This window comes from Danio rerio, chromosome 20 (assembly GCF_049306965.1).
Source record: "Danio rerio strain Tuebingen ecotype United States chromosome 20, GRCz12tu, whole genome shotgun sequence".
In the NCBI taxonomy this organism is placed as follows: Eukaryota; Metazoa; Chordata; class Actinopteri; order Cypriniformes; family Danionidae; genus Danio; species Danio rerio.
This window is the reverse complement of record NC_133195.1, coordinates 9,014,111-9,032,839: the sequence shown is the minus strand read 5'-3', so window position 1 is coordinate 9,032,839 and position 18,729 is coordinate 9,014,111. Positions and strand designations below refer to the sequence as shown.

Here is an 18,729-nt window from a genome sequence, read left to right as displayed (position 1 = left end):
TTATATTATTGCTTTAAACTAAAGAAAAACTTCAATAAATGTCACTTTGTTAAATTTCAGAGTTTAATTTTCAACATCAATAGCTTTTGAACTGTATATAGTGCTATTCAAAAGTACAAATAAACAGATCTGAAAATGATTTCGGTTAAAAATAGTTTTTCATTCATTTGTCATAGTCCCTTTATTTATCAGGGGTCGCCAGAGCCATTATTATTAATTATGAATGATTATTAATTAACCGCCAACTTATCCAGCATATGTTTTACACAGCAGATGCCAGTACTGGGAAACATCTATACACACATTAATCCACACATACACTATGGCCAATTTAGCTCAACCAATTTTCATATACCATGTCTTTGGTCAGTGGGGGAAATTGGAGCACCCGGAGGAAACCCTCGCAAACAAGGGGAGAACATGCAAACTCCACACAGAAATACCAACTGACCCATCCGAGGCTTGAACCAGCGACCTTCATGCTGTGTGGCAACAGTGCTAACCACTGAGCCACTGTGTTGACAGTCATATAACAGATATTTGTACACATACTGTACATTGTATATACAGAGAAATGTGCAGTGTTATAGAGATGGAGCATAATATAGAAGCTGATGTGGTGCAGTGAAAGTGATAGATTGCTCAAATGTGATGCCAAATAAGACTGTTCACAAAAGGCTCCATCAATCTCAGCTGGACTTTTGAGTAAAATAAATCTGTGTGTCATCAACATAATGACAATAACCAAGACAGCAACAGATGTTTTGACCACTGGGAAGCATGTTGATTATGAAAAGTAAAGGAATAATGCAGGGGGACACCTTGAGTGAGGGCTGCACTGGAGAATTGGTGTTTGTGGACACATGATAAATCATCTGTCACAGAGGCAAGAAGTAAACCAGAAAAAAAATAAATAAAAAAATCTGTGCCAGTGATACAAGTAGCTGAAAGATGAGAAAAGAGCATGCAGAGACAGACTTCTCAAAACGTATCAAAATCAAGCTAAATAACAATAGTATTGACTGGATTAGACACTCAAATCTCTATTTCTACCACACTCAAGTCACGATTCCAACCCAGTATTATTAGAAATATGTGCCTACATTTGTTTGGAACAAGTAAAAATACATAGATCCAGGTAAATTTCATTGCATGTTTCCAATGACAAATTCACTATCTGAATTGTGTTACTTGCGGTGCTTTTTATTTTTATGTTTAAAATACACATTACTCTTATACTTTCCATACAGATTTAAACAGATCACCTAGACCAGTGAACCACTGATCTTAACCCTTTCTTATACCCAAACAAAAGAGAAAAGTGCACGGTGGCCACATAGTTTTACCTTGATTTTGCAATACTTTAATCTCTTTTGTTTAGATAGAAAGGTGACGCAAACATATTCAACTACAAATCCTTAAGTTGCATAGTGGTGTTTATTTGGTTTATTTGGTGTTGTGCAAACTCTATAATGTTCATTTAACAAGAAACTGCAGTCAAACGTATGTTGAAGTGTGCTTTTGCTGTTTTACAAAAACATAGGCTGAATTACTTGTTACAATGAGCCTGTGATGCCCTATTCGAGCATATTCCTAAGTATTATGACATTGAATTCACAATGGAATTCTATCGCAATATTTTAAACCAAAATAAAGAATAGCTATATCATTAATGTCCATATGTCTGATATTATGTCTGATATTTGCTATTTTTTATTTCCTGATGCCTTTTACACTGGTCCATAGCCATATGCAGTATAAACACATGCTACTTACTTTACTATGCCTAATTTACTATGCTTTTTCAGATCTCAAATTTTTTTCTCACAATTGCCATTCGCACCTGTTGTTCTGGCTGCTGTTGACTGATTAACTGACCCACCCTCCTCCTTCCCTAAATCAAACCAATAGAGTTTTTAGTAGCACCGATTGACCTGCACACCCACTTCCATAAACCCAACCGACAGTTTCCAAAAGCAATCCAAAAAGAGAAAACCCCTCTCCTGATTTTTACCACGTTTTCAGATTTTACCACATTCTCACCCTGTTATTTACTTGTTTACTGTTTTGGTTGTACCTGCTTTTTGGAACTGTTATTCGTTAGACTCAAAGCCCGTTGTCATGGTTAACTCCTCTCTTCATTTCAAGTCCGCCAAAGTACATGGCGAACTAACTGGGCAAACTGGTAACAGCAGGAAAGCTGTCCATATGGAGGTTAAGTGGCCAGCTGGTAAGCACGAAAAGGAACGATATCATACCACCTCGTAGCATTCTTTTTAAACATGAAATGCAGCCATACGTACTTCTGGCTAAATAATTTGCGATCTCCAGAAATGTATATAGGGCTATGCTTTCAGAATGAGCTTATGTTGACTATATGCCATAAAGATAATCTTTGCACATTTAATATTTTATGTTTATTTATGTATCTTGTTATTTGTACTATTAGTTAGATGCTAACTGCATTTCTATTCATACTTTGCTAGATGACAAAGTATAATCTAATCGCTCACAACTAAAACATATAATTAAAAAAAGTACATACAATTGAAGTTAGAATTATTTGCCCCCCTGAATTATTAGCCACCCTGTTATTTTTCCCCTCAATTTCTGTTTAATGAAAAGAAGATTTTTCAGCACATTTTTAAACATAATAGTTTAAATAACTCAAAACTGATTTATTTTATATTTGCCATGATGACAATAAATAATAGTTTACTAGATATTTTTCAAGACACTTCTATACAGCTTAAAGTGACATTTTAACTAGGCAGGTTAGGGTAATTAGGCAATTTATAGTATAGCGATGGTTTATTCTGTAGATAGTCGAAAAAATAAAAAGGCTTAAAGGGGCTATTAAAATTGACCTTAAAAAGGTAAAAAAAAAAATATGCAAGAACAGTTTTTATTCTAGCCGAAATAAAACAAATAATACTTTCTCCAGAAGAAAAAAAATATTATCAGACATACTCATTGAAGCATGTAGACTGACTGATCTTTTTGAATAAAAATATGTAGTCCTCATGTTAAGTTTTATTAGCCATGCATGGTAAAATATTCAGGCTGTTTTTGTTTTAAGTTTAAGCAGCATAGCTAAATTAGTTTGTCTTTATTTTATTTACATATATATTTATTTATATATATATATATATATATATATATATATATATATATATATATATATATATATATATATATATATATATATATATATATATATATATTTTTTTTTTTAACCTAATCTTTCAATTTTATGGCTGTGGTAAAAAAAAAAAAAAAATATTCAGGCTATTTTTAAGTTTACACAGCCAAATAATGCTAGCTTCTCATTTTAGTTAGGCTATGTGGTACTTTACAGTAGTTTGGTTAAGTTTTGGTGAAACTTCATTTTTGAGAACCTTTAAAAACAAATAAATAAACTTTTTTGGTCCACATGTTGTGATGCTGCTAAAGTAAAATAATGTTTTGGTAACAGTGTCAGTTGAATAAAATAACTGAAATGTAGAGTATCGAGTGTTTTTTTTATTGTTGCTGTCTGCAATGTAGAAAAAGGTAGGTTATAGTTTAAAAATGGATCCCAATTTTTTATAGAAATAATAAGAGATATATTTAAGGGGATAATACTGTAAAATAACTTTGGATTCTTTTTTTCTGCAGGGCTTCAGTTTCCGTTGTTTTCAAGTGCCCTGTAATGGGAGAACCACATCCACTACTTTCTGGTTGGCATGTAGTTCAAGCTCACATTCATTATGTGTAGATAAACGCAATTTGTAATATAACATTTTCATATTGTGTCTCTAAGCTTTATGATTTATTTATTTACAATGTGCAATGTTAAAAACCCACATGCCTCATGTCAGTGGCAGTTCTAGTTTAAATGGCACCCTGGGCAAACCACCTGCTTTTAGAGATGTACTTTCTTTGTAATAACAAATGAATTACAAAACATGAGAAACTGTTAATTAATGAACATCTTTTACAGTCAACCATAATGTTCCAACAGGTCTAGAATGCTAATTCCAGAACCAATATAGTATAAAGCCAGAGCTAAATGCAATAAAAGTAAAATTTTATTTATGTGTGTGTGTGTGTGTGTGTGTGTGTGTGTGTGTGTGTGTGTGTGCGCAGTTTCTCTCATTGCTCACTTATTATGGACATATACACACCTTCCCAAGCCGTTTTCAATTACCCCAGCTCGGTGGTTCATCTTGCCTGCTGTAATTAATGAGCTTTTATGAATCCCAATCTGATCTCAGATCGCATTTGGACATATTTGATAAGCAAAATGGAATCTGTGAAAGGCCAGGCTGAATGGAAATGTAATTACCTGAGAGTCTGGGCATACGTGATATGCGAGTCTACTTTCCGACTCGGGTTAAACGTGCTCATCATCCTCCGCTAATGAAGCACCGGACGCTGCGGCGCTCTAGTGATTTGTTTTGGCAGGTTCCAGATGCGTGGCGCTCTCTCGTATTTTTCCTCGGCTAAGAGTCCCTAAAACAGTGATCGTTTAATCAGGCTAATGTTCCAGCTCGATAGGTCTAATGAACTTCAACTGGGTTGGTGTCGTCTGATCCGTTTCTGCTTTGCTCGCTTGCTTTAAGACACAGATTCTTTCACGTTTTGATGAGCATGGCGTTATTATTGCTCTCCGTCAACACCGACTCCTGCTCTTTGCTTCGGATAAACAATTTAATCTAGTAAAATGAGTTCATAGTCCAGTAATTACAATTCTGTGCTGCTGCATTCACCTCAAAGCACCCTTAGCCAGTTCAAATGCTTTCCTGAGCCAATTTAATTTAATATTTTTCACATCATATGAACAATTTTTGCATTGAAGTAGTTTTATTGTAGGAAAAAATCAATATGACCAAAAAGTAATGTAAGGATAAAGAAAAAAAAAACAAATTTGTTTAAAGGTGCAGTAGGTTATTGTCTTCAGAATTTATTTATTTATTTATTTTTTTGCTGTTTTGGTTGAAAGTCTCTTCACATTCCAGTAGTCATGATTAAAGTAAATGATTTAAATGTATTTTTATATTCTGGGTAAGGCAACTGTAATTCCCACACCCCGCCGGCCAACCACTAAGCATACAGTAGTCACTTTAGGACAAAGTGAGTGAGAGAGTGAGACCAGCAATCTATGCATGCATGAAATATTGCACATCATGACAAGTTTTGCTTGCTACTCAACTGAAAGCGTGCTGGATTTAATACAGTTTTTCATTCAGAATTGTAGTATTAAACTATAAAGTTCTCTAACTGGTGAATGACATGATCTAGTAGGTTGTCATCTACCGCCCCATTCACATGGGGCTTCAGTGTCAATGCTTGACAGAGGGCATGTCTGAAGTTGGGGCTGACGCGATCGTCATAGCAGCGTCAGCCAATGGAATTAGTCAGCAATCGGCTACTGTCTGAGCTGGTGTATTTGCATACAGCAATCTGACTTGCTGATGCTTCCATTGGCGCTTGAAAAGTTGAGAAAGTCTCGCATCGAGCAACGCCACTGAAGCGGCACCGACAGGTCCACAATGCACTTCGGACCTGTCGGTGCAAGCGTTAAAGCTGCTGCCCTGTGTGAATGGGGACGTAAGGTGCGTGTTTGTGTTAAAGGAGGTGTGGCTTTGTGGTTTTAGATGCTATTATGTTAACGGTTAGCATTTTGGCAGATCACCTACTACACCTTTAACACCTACTATTGCTGTGCCACTCAATGTGAAAATGAATGTATGCCTATGTGTTTTAAGTTTAGTTAGTTGGCTTATTTTAATAAAGTCACATTTTGTCTTTTTTTTTTAACCCTTCATGCATTTTATTAAAATAACACCATTTTTAGATTTTTTTTTAGCAAGTCACCTATAGTTAAATCATTCTCCAGTCTGGCTGGAGCACTTAGCCTAGCTTAGTACAAATACCTGAAATGTATAAAATTAAAGTATTGGATAGACTCATTCACTTTCAAAAAAAACCTCTCTTTATAGTCAATAATGTTGCAGCAAAATCATTATTTCTATCCTTCTTTTAGGCATAAATTTTATACCACTTTGTCATATAATTATATAATTGAACCAAACATTTAGTCAGTGGGGTGACTAAGGCCCTATCCACACGAACATGAGTAGTTTCAAAACTGTTTTTCTTTAGACGTAGTTGTACTGTTCGCCGACATGAAAATGCTATATCGTGTGACTGAAACCGAACCTTTCTGAAAACTCCCACCAGGTTGTAGATCTACCGAAACTCAGGATACAGCGCGGTCATGTGGAGGCTACAACCACAATTTTCACCAGTTTTCTGATTGGCCAACATGGCTTGGTTTACACTAAATGCATGAGATGCCAATGAGGCAACTTCCACACATTTGCGACATGCGCATCACGTATTCACATTCGAGGAAAGTAATCTGCCAATTTTCTCAGATGACTTCTATGCAATTTATTTGTGAAAATGCTTAATTCCCCATTCGGTGTGCACTCAGCACAGTGCATTTTAGCTTTTCATGTCGACAGATTTTTTTTCAAAACTGAAAGTAGGGAAAACCCAGGTAATAAAAATACCCATGTACATGTGGATTGTCTGTTTTTCCTAAATGTCTGTTTTTCCATTTGCATTCAGAGCTTAACAAAAACAAACGGTTTTGGTCTCAGCATTATAACAGTTAAATTTAAAAAATCATATTTACAATGGAGCAGATTGGCACTTTTCATTTATTTGACTTAAATTGCAATGGTTGTAATAGATTTAGGTTAATTGTACTTATATATTAAATGGCAGGACTTTATGTGCCAGAATTCTGCTTCTGCGTTCGAAACCGCATACTTCTAGGTTTGATAAAAGCAGTAGGCAAGTGATAGAGTATGTTTGAAAATAATGTTCAATAAAAGAGTTGGCGAGAATTACATTAATCCTCACAAGATTTGGCTGTATGTGTACTCAAATTGCCTAGATATGTGCATACTCACCTACAACATAATAGGAAAAAACAGTTTGTGAAGAAAGAAGTACGTTTGAATATCTATCCCAGGAGGCCACAGGAAAGCATTTGGCATGGAGAAGAAGCAGGAGAAGAGGACAGTATTCGTTATAATATTGAGGAAAAATAGGACGTGGATGCTTTGAAACTTAAGTTATTGGAAAGTAAAGAGACGCCGAAGAATTCCTTCTTCAGAATAGGTTTCTCAGGCATGGAAAGCTTCATGTCTCAACTCTGTTTTAGTCTGACTGCAGCAGTGATGATGCTGATGATGATGATGACAAACACTTAGAATTGTGGAACAAGTTTGAAAAAACTTAATGTGTTCATGTGTTTCATGTGTTGTGGAATTATTTGTTATGGTTATTTTTATTCATTCTTTTATTCATATATTAATGTTTCCTTTTAAGGTTAATAAATGAATAATGATTTTTCAATTATGTATACATTGGTTCATATTTTTATTTTAATTGTTTCAAAATACAAATTACACACACACACACACACACACACACACACACACACACACACACACACACACACACACACACACACACATATATATATATATATATATATATATATATATATATATATATATATATATATATATATATATATGTATGTTAATTCCTAATTCCCTGTTTCAAAATTTGGTCGTGTACAATAAGCAGGCTAAAGTACTACTGTACACAAAGATGGATGGCCTAAAGTAAGTAACAGCACACTATTGATGCCAATAGAATAAAATATTACAAGAATCTATGAAGAGTTCAGATGCAAAAACCAAATGCCACCTGTTCTAAAATTTTTCTTTGCATTGTCTTTAAAGTGACATAACTACAAAAATATTGGAGGCTGAGAAAAATGTTCATTTTACAAAAAAATTCAGATGGCACAAGGTTTTTGCATCTGAATATATACAGAAGCACCTTGCATATATATATATATATATATATATATATATATATATATATATATATATATATATATATATATATATATATAAAGGTGACTATTAGGTTGGCCTAGATTTGTCACGTTACTAATGCAAGGTGCTTCTGTCCCTGTTATTTATATTATTATTATTGGATTGTTATAATTCATTAAAGAACTTACAATTTATACAGGCTCTGAAAAACATGGTTTTATCGTTTACAATAACAAAAATGAGTGAATGTAATGGGTTTCTTGTATTAAATAAGATTATATGCACATAAAAGGTTAAAATCTGCGTTGAATAATCAAACAAGTCAGGAAAACAATGAGATTTAAGCAGGTTACTTGTGGATGAAAAATGTTATAGAAACAATAAAGACAAAGTCATTAACTTTTTTAAAAGGTAAATTTATTATTTTAAATTAAGATTCATTAAACTTGCATTTTCTTTAAAGTTGTTGCGCTTGTAGCAGTCACATGATAATGTAAACATGGCGGATGAGGTACGATCCTATTCATACTCCTGGGGCCTCATGTACGAAGACTTGCGTGGAAATCTTACTAAAACATTGCGTACGCACAAAGCTGTAAATGTGCGTACGCAGAAAAAAATTCAGGGGCCTCATGTACGAAGACTTGCGTGGAAATCTTACTAAAACATTGCGTACGCACGAAGCTGTAAATGTGCGTACGCAGAAAAAAATTCAGATGTATGAAACACTGCGTACGCCGAATCTCACGCATATTCTTTTGTACATCTGAATGAACGTGAAACTGAGCGCAACATGCACGAGCACAAAACCCCTCCCTGCCTCCTCCCCCGTATGAATATGCTAATGACTATGCTAATGGCAAAACCCAACGAAAAAGCAACGGCAAAATCAAGCAAAAAGAGAAACTTTGAACAGAATGTGAATTGGAGGTGCTGCTTTCGGAGGTAGACCGGAGAAAAGCGGTGTTATTTGCAAGTTTGTTCTCCGGAATTAACAACAAAAGAAAAAAATAGAGTGGGAGAGTTTAGCTGATACGGTTAACACAGTTGGGTCTGAACATCGCACTGAGTGCATTTAAAAAAAAAATAGTGTGGTTTATAACTGAAAAATGTTGCAGTACCCTAAGCGGTCTCAGTGGCGCACCTCATAAGAAGCATGTGATCATGTACTGACACGTTCGAGCATTAACTCGGCTCGAATCCAGCATCTGATAAACTCTTTCTTCTTTTTTTCCCCGCTACATATCAGATTTTGCCCACTATTTATCAAGAGAAAGACAAGTAGGAATCATCAATAAGTTTGTGCATCATATTTTATTTGCACATTTATTGAATGGAAATGTTTCTGATTCACGCATGCAAATTCATCTTCAGATAGTGTCTTTATAGCAATGTGTGTGCGGTAGATTGCTCAGATTACATTGCGACTGCTGCAATTTGCGCTTTAATGTTTAGCTGGTCAACTGTATGGTATGGAAATCTTACATACCTACTATATGAACCCGTCTCATACAGCTGCCATTGCAAGGATCAGACACTTTGTAGAGAAGAATTTAACACAACTGCCTCTAGGATTCGCCAATGGAAATAAAACAGACACGCACAAAAAATGTGCGTACGCCTGCCAGAAAGCTGCCGTGAACCTGCGCACATTCCCACGTTCAGTTCATTGTTAGTAAATCCAAACGTGAGCGATTCTGAGCGTGAAACCTGGCGTACGCAAAGTTTTTGTGCGTACGCAGCGTTGATACATGAGGCCCCAGATGTATGAAACACTGCGTACGCCGAATCTCACGCATATTCTTTTGTACATCTGAATGAACGTGAAACTGAGCGCAACATGCACGAGCACAAAACCCCTCCCTGCCTCCTCCCCCGTATGAATATGCTAATGACTATGCTAATGGCAAAACCCAACGAAAAAGCAACGGCAAAATCAAGCAAAAAGAGAAACTTTGAACAGAATGTGAATTGGAGGTGCTGCTTTCGGAGGTAGACCGGAGAAAAGCGGTGTTATTTGCAAGTTTGTTCTCCGGAATTAACAACAAAAGAAAAAAATAGAGTGGGAGAGTTTAGCTGATGCAGTTAACACAGTTGGGTCTGAACATCGCACTGAGTGCATTAAAAAAGAAATAGTGTGGTTTATAACTGAAAAATGTTGCAGTACCCTTAGCAGTCTCAGTGGCGCACCTCATAAGAAGCATGTGATCACGTACTGACATGTTCGAGCATAATCTCGGCTCGAATCCAGCGTTTAATGAATTCTTTATTTTTTTCCCCGCTACATATCAGATTTTGCCCACTATTTATCAAGAGAAAGACAAGTAGGAATCATCAATAAGTTTGTGCATCATATTTTATTTGCACATTTATTGAATGGAAATGTTTCTGATTCACGCATGCAAATTCATCTTCAGATAGTGTCTTTATAGCAATGTGCGTGCAGTAGATAGCTCAGATTACATTGGGAAAACAGGCGACCGCTGCAAATTGTGCTTTAATGTTTAGCTGGTCAACTGTATGGTATGGAAATCTTACATACCTACTATATGAACCCGTCTCATAAAGCTGCCATTGCAAGGATCAGACACTTTGTAGAGAGGAATTTAACACAACTGCCTCTAGGAGTCGCCAATGGAAATAAAACAGACACGCACAAAAAATGTGCGTACGTCTGCCAGAAAGCTGCCGTGAACCTGCGCACATTCCCACGTTCAGTTCATTGTTAGTAAATCCAAACGTGAGCGATTCTGAGCGTGAAACTTGGCGTACGCAAAGTTTTTGTGCGTACGCAGCGTTGATACATGAGGCCCCAGGGGCCTCATGTACGAAGACTTGCGTGGAAATCTTACTAAAACATTGCGTACACACAAAGCTGTAAATGTGCGTACGCAGAAAAAAATTCAGATGTATGAAACACTGCGTACGCCGAATCTCACGCATATTCTTTTGTACATCCGAATGAACGTGAAACTGAGCGCAACATGCACGAGCGCAAAACCCCTCCCTGCCTCCTCCCCCGTATGAATATGCTAATGACTATGCTAATGGCAAAACCCAACGAAAAAGCAACGGCAAAATCAAGCAAAAAGAGAAACTTTGAACAGAATGTGAAATGGAGGTGCTGCTTTCGGAGGTAGACCGGAGAAAAGCGGTGTTATTTGCAAGTTTGTTCTCGGGAATTAACAACAAAAGAAAAAAATAGAGTGGGAGAGTTTAGCTGATACGGTTAACACAGTTGGGTCTGAACATCGCACTTAGTGCATTTAAAAAAGAAATAGTGTGGTTTATATCTGTAAAATGTTGCAGTACCCTTAGCAGTCTCAGTGGCGCACCTCATAAGATGCATGTGATCATGTATTGACACGTTCGAGCATAAACTCGGCTCGAATCCAGCGTATGATGAACTCTTTCTTCTTTTTTTCCCCGCTACATATCAGATTTTGCCCACTATTTATCACGATAAAGACAAGTAGGAATCATCAATAAGTTTGTGCATCATATTTTATTTGCACATTTACAAAAAATGTGCGTACGCCTGCCAGAAAGCTGCCGTGAACCTGCGCACATTCCCACGTTCAGTTCATTGTTAGTAAATCCAAACGTGAGCGATTCTGAGCGTGAAACTTGGCGTACGCAAAGTTTTTGTGCGTACGCAGCGTTGATACATGAGGCCCCAGGAGATTTGGCTGTTGAGTGCCTACTATTTTAGTCCTCGTAAAGTAAGTTCTTTTTACTCATTGAATATGCGGTTTAGAACGCAGCCGGTTTTTCCCTTATGTTTGTAATGTCTGTCATGACATTCCTTTGTTCTCCTTCCCGCTGTCTTCAGTGTTCCATTTGTTGCACCTGTGCTTCACCCTTGCTATCCTGTTTGTGTTTGATTAGCCTAGTTAGTATATTAAGTCCTGTGTTCATTGCATCTGGCCTTAAACATCATGACTGTGCTTGTCTTTACCCATAGCAGATGTTCCACACTACAGTATGTGTTTTATAAAGACTTTGCTGTTTTATTTAATTAATGTTAGACATTACTTCTATTGATTGCTCCTTATTCCTCTTCACTTTTTGCTGTTTGTTCAAACTATTTATTTATAATGAGCTGAATCAACACAATTATTGAGTTATTGGGCGGACAACTTATTTTTTTGTTCAATCCACTTAAAATGATATAAAACAGATAAGTTAACTTGATTTGTTGGAGCAACATGAAGGAATTATGTGGAAGTATTGATGGTCCATTTGAGTGTTAGTAGACTGTCTGCTTTAATATCTGTTGATTCCGCTCCTTCAACAGACATTTAACTGTTAGAAACTTTACAAAGGCATATCAACTGACACTAACCCTAACCTAACAGTCATCTATTGAGAATTAGTTGCCATGTAAATGCAATGTAACTTAAATTCATCAAAATAAAGTGTGACCATTTATTTATTTATTTTTGTTACAGTGAATGACCATAACTGGGAACTTCTTTTAAACCAACAAAATAATCATAATAGGCAGGGAATGAGTCTGTTAATATTGACAATTGGTAACCAAAGTATTACCAAATATAATTTTTGTTTATATAAAAAGAAAATGAAAATTAAGATTAATTCACAAATATCCCAAAGGACTCACAATATTGGCTTAATTAGTTTAATTCTGATTAGAACCGGTTCATTCTGATTGATCTTAGTATATTTGGGCTCATATAAAATGCAGCCAACATCTCGTAGTATTATTTACTCTGCATTTCCCTGAAATGTCATCCTGCTCTCTGGCCCTGACAAACCATATTTAAGAAAATGCCAGGAACCGTACAAACCATTCATCAGAGATAGAGTTCTGCTGTATTACAATGAGACTGAAAAAACAACAAAAAATAAATAAAGAGCGGTGCTGCTACTCGACAGAATAAGGTAGAGTGAAGGCAGAAGTAATGTGGCCTTGTGTGTGTGTGTGTGTGTGTGTGTGTGTGTGTGTGTGTGTGATGATGCTGCTGTTTCTGCAGTAGTCCTGTAGTCTCCCTCATTGAGCTGCTGAGCCGGTCGGCTGATCCTGCTGCAGGAGAGGATTCCTATCTGAATCTGGGATACTCACATTTACTACAGCAGAAGAAAGGCACAGGTTTTCCTGGGTCCCATTGGTATTTCGTGGAGGAACGAGAATCTTCAGGTGTGAGAAGGTACTCTGAGAGAGATGCTTTTGGCTGGACTGCATTTTGGGTGAAGGTAAGAGATATCTTCTTTTTAGGGGGTGTGTATTTGTGATGGGGATGGGGGTGGTGTGCACTGTATGAATTGCAGTAGTTGCTTGAGTTTATGCATGGATGTGTTCTCACAGCTGTGAGTTCACTGCAGACACTGTGTCAGGACTTTCAGTGAAGTGTGGGTGTGCAGGGTTCAGAGAGGGAGAGAGAAAGAGAGAGAGATTTTGCTTGGATTTGTGGAAAACAAATTTACTTACAGGTAGGAAAAACTGAATCAACTACATTGGGTCAATAGCCCCAGTAAAAAACTAAACTTTGTAATTTAATTAACCAAATTAAGTTTTTTGGTATGAATATCCAAATACAACAAGGACAGTAATGACATGAAACAAAATACATTTACAAACATTTACATTTACACTAAAGTTATTTCATGATAACTTCTAAACTTTGGATAAAATAAATAAATAAATAAAAATAAAAACTTTGGACACAAAAACTTTGGATGTGCAGAAATTACTGTAGTACCACACACAGTAGCTGTTTAAGGACAAAACTTGATTATTGTTTTGAAATACAACATCTAAACAACTTCTTGACCCATTTAAGCCCACTGGCAACTGTACAGCGCTCAATATATATATGTAAACCCATCACAAATCTATAATTTAAATTAATATTTTTAATAGGAAGCTAAACAATTTTATATTTGTGCATACACATTAGATTAGTGGCAACGCAGTGGCGCAGTAGGTAGTACTGTTGCCTCACGGCAAGAAGGTTGCTGGTTCGAGCCTCAGCTGGGTCAGTTGATGTTTCTGTGTGAAGTTTGCATGTTCTTCCCGCGTTCGTGTGGGTTTTCTCCGGGTGCTCCGGTTACTCACACAGTCCAAAGACATGCGGTACAGGTGAATTGGGTATAGGCTAAATTGTCCATAGTGTATGATTGTGTGCAAATGAGTGTGTATGGGTTTCCCAGTGATGGGTTGCAGCTGGACGCGTAAAACATATGCTGGATAAGTTGGTGGTTGATTCCGCTGTGGCGACTCCAGATTAAATAAAGGTACTAAACCGAAAAGAAAACGAATGAATGAATGAACATTAGATTAGTCAGTACTGAAGCCAAATCTTGAGCTTATCTTATGAAATAACTTACGACAACAAACTACTACACCCAAATTTATGTTATAGAAAACAATTAAAAGACAATTTGTGAAATTTTATAGGTTTAATTTTTTTTTTTTGCAATATTTAACTTGAGTTGAATTGTGTTTTCTTTCAATGCCTTTGCAATTCTAAATATGTTTGGTGACTAAAATATTATTTTAATAAATATATCTGTTTAATCAGTTTTGTTTAAATGCACCAAAATACATTGCCTATATTCACTGAGAAATTGATAAAAGTATTCATTTTCAAAATAGGCTGTATTCAGTTATGCTGAGCACTGTAGTTGCCATATTCAAGTACTTTTTTTCTTGAAAAAAAATCAAAAACCTGTAGAAAATAAATGAAAAACATGTTCATATAGGACACTTTTAACAAAGCTACATGAAATCCTTTAAAAACATTTAAGCAGAAATGGGTTAATGTATAGTTACCATGGTGAAAACATAATAGTTGACTCTGTCCACTGAAATATTAGAAAATAATGCCCACCTGAGGTGTAACAGCCATGCTTCACTTCGTGGCTGCTTCATCACCTTAGTTGTATATTTTCTCCCTGTAGTTCAACATCCTGTCTATTATTATTATTATTATTATTATTATTATTATTATTATTATTATTGTCCCTTTACATAGATGGCCTAAGCAATGTACTTGCATCAAAAAATTAAAACATTATAAAAATGTACGTATCGGGTTCATAATGTATTATAAAACACTACTGGTGGTCTTGAGGTGGGATGCAGGTACCCCTTAGGGACTGGTTTGGTGGTATGGGTAGATTTAAGGGATTGTCAGCAGTGTAATTACAGAAATTAATTACAGATGTGGATGTAATTACATGCAGGTATTTGATCAGTCATAAATACAATATAAAATTAAAAAAACATATACTTGTGTATATATAAAACAACAAACTTGTATTTACATGATAATTACATTGTAACAAATGATAAAATTCAGTATAAGTATATATTAGTTGGGGTATCCATCTCAAATTTGATTCCTGGTAGGCCACAGCTCAGCACAGTTTTTCTTCAACCCTAATCAAACACAGCTGATTCAAATAATCAAAGTGTTCAAGATTACTGGAGACTATTAAGCAGGTGTGATTTGGAGGTGGTTGGAGTTGAACTGAGCAGAGCTATGGTTGTCCAGGACTTGAGGTTCTGTTTACACTAGTACGTTTTAGGTTTAAAACGTATATCTTTTGCTACGTTACGCTGTCAATCCACAGTACCCTGGAGTTTTGGAGGCCTGAAAATGAAGCATTTTGGAAATGCTAAAGTTGCTGCTTTTGTTTTAAAAGGCTGCTGCTACATGTCAGTGTGAATAGGGGAAAACTGAGACATCTGAGGTGTCTGATTAGGACTTTTACAAAATAAGTTCAGACTTGCATCTTTTCCCTGTAATTGTTCCTTTGCGAGTTTATAAAAAAAAAAAACTTCAGAGGAATTGAGGATACATCGGGTAAATCTTCAAACAGCAGTGTACTTTTATAACATCATTCACCCTGGCTGTGGTTCAAGATCTTGACAATAAAATCAAGCATGATATAAAGCACTGTCTTATATATTTTTTTATTAACAAATTGAACATAACAGACACCATGTACACATTTATTTAACCGTCATCTTCACTTTATGCAAATTTATAACAAAATGTACCCTAATAACCGCCTTCTTTTAATTTTAATAAAAAAAAAAAAAAAAAAAAAAAAAAAAAACATGAAACATTAGGCTCACTATGTGGTTTTGACAAATACGTTCTTAATGTCAGTCCATATGCACACAATAGAGATTATCAGAGGAAATGCATGAAAGACAAAATTGCAGTCTCTTTTGCTGAATAAAATTATCAGAAAGCTATAATTTTAACAATAAATTATATGTCAAGTATAAAGTACGATAAGTTTATACAATATAGGAAAAAAGGCAAGCAATGGGTCAAAAGTGTGGAATCAGTGTATGTGGTTACATAAATAATAGGTAGGCTATATTAACTTATCTTTGCGCTCAGCCAAAACACATCACCTGAGAACAAGTACGCTAATAGATTCAAAAGTCCGAATTGTTAGATATAGGTCCAGGATGGACTGGCTAACGTTCGGCTGCTCTCAGCCGAGCAGGTGTGCTCAGAGCTCACTGACTGCATGGATCTTCAGCATTTTCAGCGGTGTAGTGAGGACAGAGAGCTATTCAAAATGCTAGATGAAACGGCAGTGTGGACGTGAAACATTTTCATTCTAAAACTCCATTTTAAAACGAAAAAGTATTAGTGTAAACAGGGCCTGAGTTTGAGACGATTGAGTTAGGGCCCCCTAATAAAAAGTATAATAATAATAATAATAATAATAATACAGTAATAATAAAATAATAATAATAATAAAATAATAATAATAATAATAATAATTATTATTATTATTATTATTATTATTAATAATTTATTATTATTATTTTATAATATTAATGTTATTATATTATACTATCCTAATATAATATTATAATATCAAAGAATTTAAAATATTAATAATAATAATAATAATAATAATAATAATAATAATAATAATAATAAATTATTATTTCTAATTTATATTTATTTATATTAATAAATTTATATTTATTATAATTATTTATAATTATTATTTATAATAAATTATTAAATATAAATTAAAAAAAACTGTAAATCAGTGTAATTTTAATGCATCACATCTGTTCATAACATCGTAGACATAAGTCCCTTTTACATGCCATGAGCATTCACATTTAGATATTCAACTGCAGAACCAGCCACTCACAATGAAACGTTCCTAATAGAGTCATGCAGTAAGCATCACTTGTTAGATTATGATAAAAAGAGCGTGCCCTTGAACATCTTTTGGTACAATTCAGAACGTCTGTACTTGTGAATATAACAAAAGGAGTCTGAGTGGAGTTTTGTTTTATTTAAACATTGCCGGATCAGGTCTAGTTGGTAAATGTGTTCATGCATGTTACATTAAACTTAAAGCATCAAAATGTACTTAAGACCCAGCACACACACACACACACACACACACACACACACACACACACACACACACACACACACACACACACTGCTTAGACCTTCAGTGTAGACATACAGCAAATCACTCTCTCTATCTCACTCTGTTTAATGGAAGACAGATGGGTTGTTGGGTAACGAGAGCAGGGTTATGAATCTGAAATGCAAAAAGCAATTAGGATACACAAGGTCACAAAAAAAAAGTAAACTCGCTAACAGTTGCTCCATCTGCTGTAAGGTAGTGCGCAGAAATGCCCTCCTGCATGAGTGTAATGGCATCGCTTCCAGCTGATTGATTCCTCTTACATGCTTTGTTGAAATGGGACATGGTTGGCTACACTCAACATGTTTTTTGTATCGGTGTGTGTCTCAGGCACATCAATTAGTTTCTGTTGCACCCCAGCCTGATGCAGCAGCTACTGCACCACACAATACACCAATACAAATGCACACATAATGCAATTTATGAAGACAGATAGTAAATATTCAGGGGTGAGCTTGCTTCAATATCCTCCACAAGGTCACGAATGGAGTCAAGGGGGTTGAAACGATGAGACTGCGGATGATCCTGTGTATGTGTGTGTGCTTTACCAATGATCTGTTCTCATGCATGGGATCTCTTTTACATTGTCAAGGCAAACACATTTCAACGTGACATCTCAGTGAGTCAGCAGAAACCAAGGCCTTGGCCCCATACAGCATGCTTGTCAATCTTTCTACAGCACAACACGACTGCAGAAGCCTTTTGGCGGATGACTGTTTGCAGATAAAGCTGTTTTTTTTTTTTCACCAAGTGAACTTTAATAACTGATTTACAGTTTTTGTAGAGTAGGCTGGCATGGATTTTTGTGCAGTCAGTTAGATAAACCAGTTTTATAGTAGACAGAGATTATGGGCTGAGATTTAAATTTTTCCTCTTCAAATGGTGCTGAGGCTGACAGAAATTGACTGTGTGTGTGAGAGAGAAGGAGTGTGTTTTGAGGATGTTATACTGATGCTTATTTTGTTGATTTAGATTCACAAGCTCCGATTTTCATTGGATTCAATTACAGTTAAAAGGATTACTTCACCAAAAAATTTAAATTGTTCATTTTTTTACCCTCATGTTGTTCGATTTCCCCGTAAAGCTTCGTTCATCGTCAGAACACTAACGCCCCATTCACACAGGGTGTCAGCTTCAACGCTTTCCATTCACTTTGAATGGGTGATGTCAGGCTTTGCCAAAGTGCATTATGGATCCGTCGGCGCCACTTCAGTGGCGTTGCTCGCTGCAAAAGTTGGGACTTGCTAAACTTTTCAAGCGCCAACGGAATCTTCTGCCAATCAGATCGCTGTATGCAAATACACCAGCTCAGACAGTGGCCTATTGCTTACTAATTTCATTGGCTGACATTGCTATGATGATCGCTTCAGCC

The 18,729-nt window shown here is 35.8% G+C and overlaps 1 long non-coding RNA gene across 1 annotated transcript in view; it reads left to right on the top strand.

The window, feature by feature from the left end:
- The first annotated feature begins 11,835 nt into the window (after window positions 1–11,835).
- si:dkey-25c4.1 overlaps window positions 11,836–18,729 on the top strand; it is a 37,060-nt gene continuing 30,166 nt past the window's right edge. The window contains 2 exon segments of the long non-coding RNA NR_186845.1: window positions 11,836–11,914; window positions 12,908–13,124. This is a non-coding gene — a long non-coding RNA (si:dkey-25c4.1).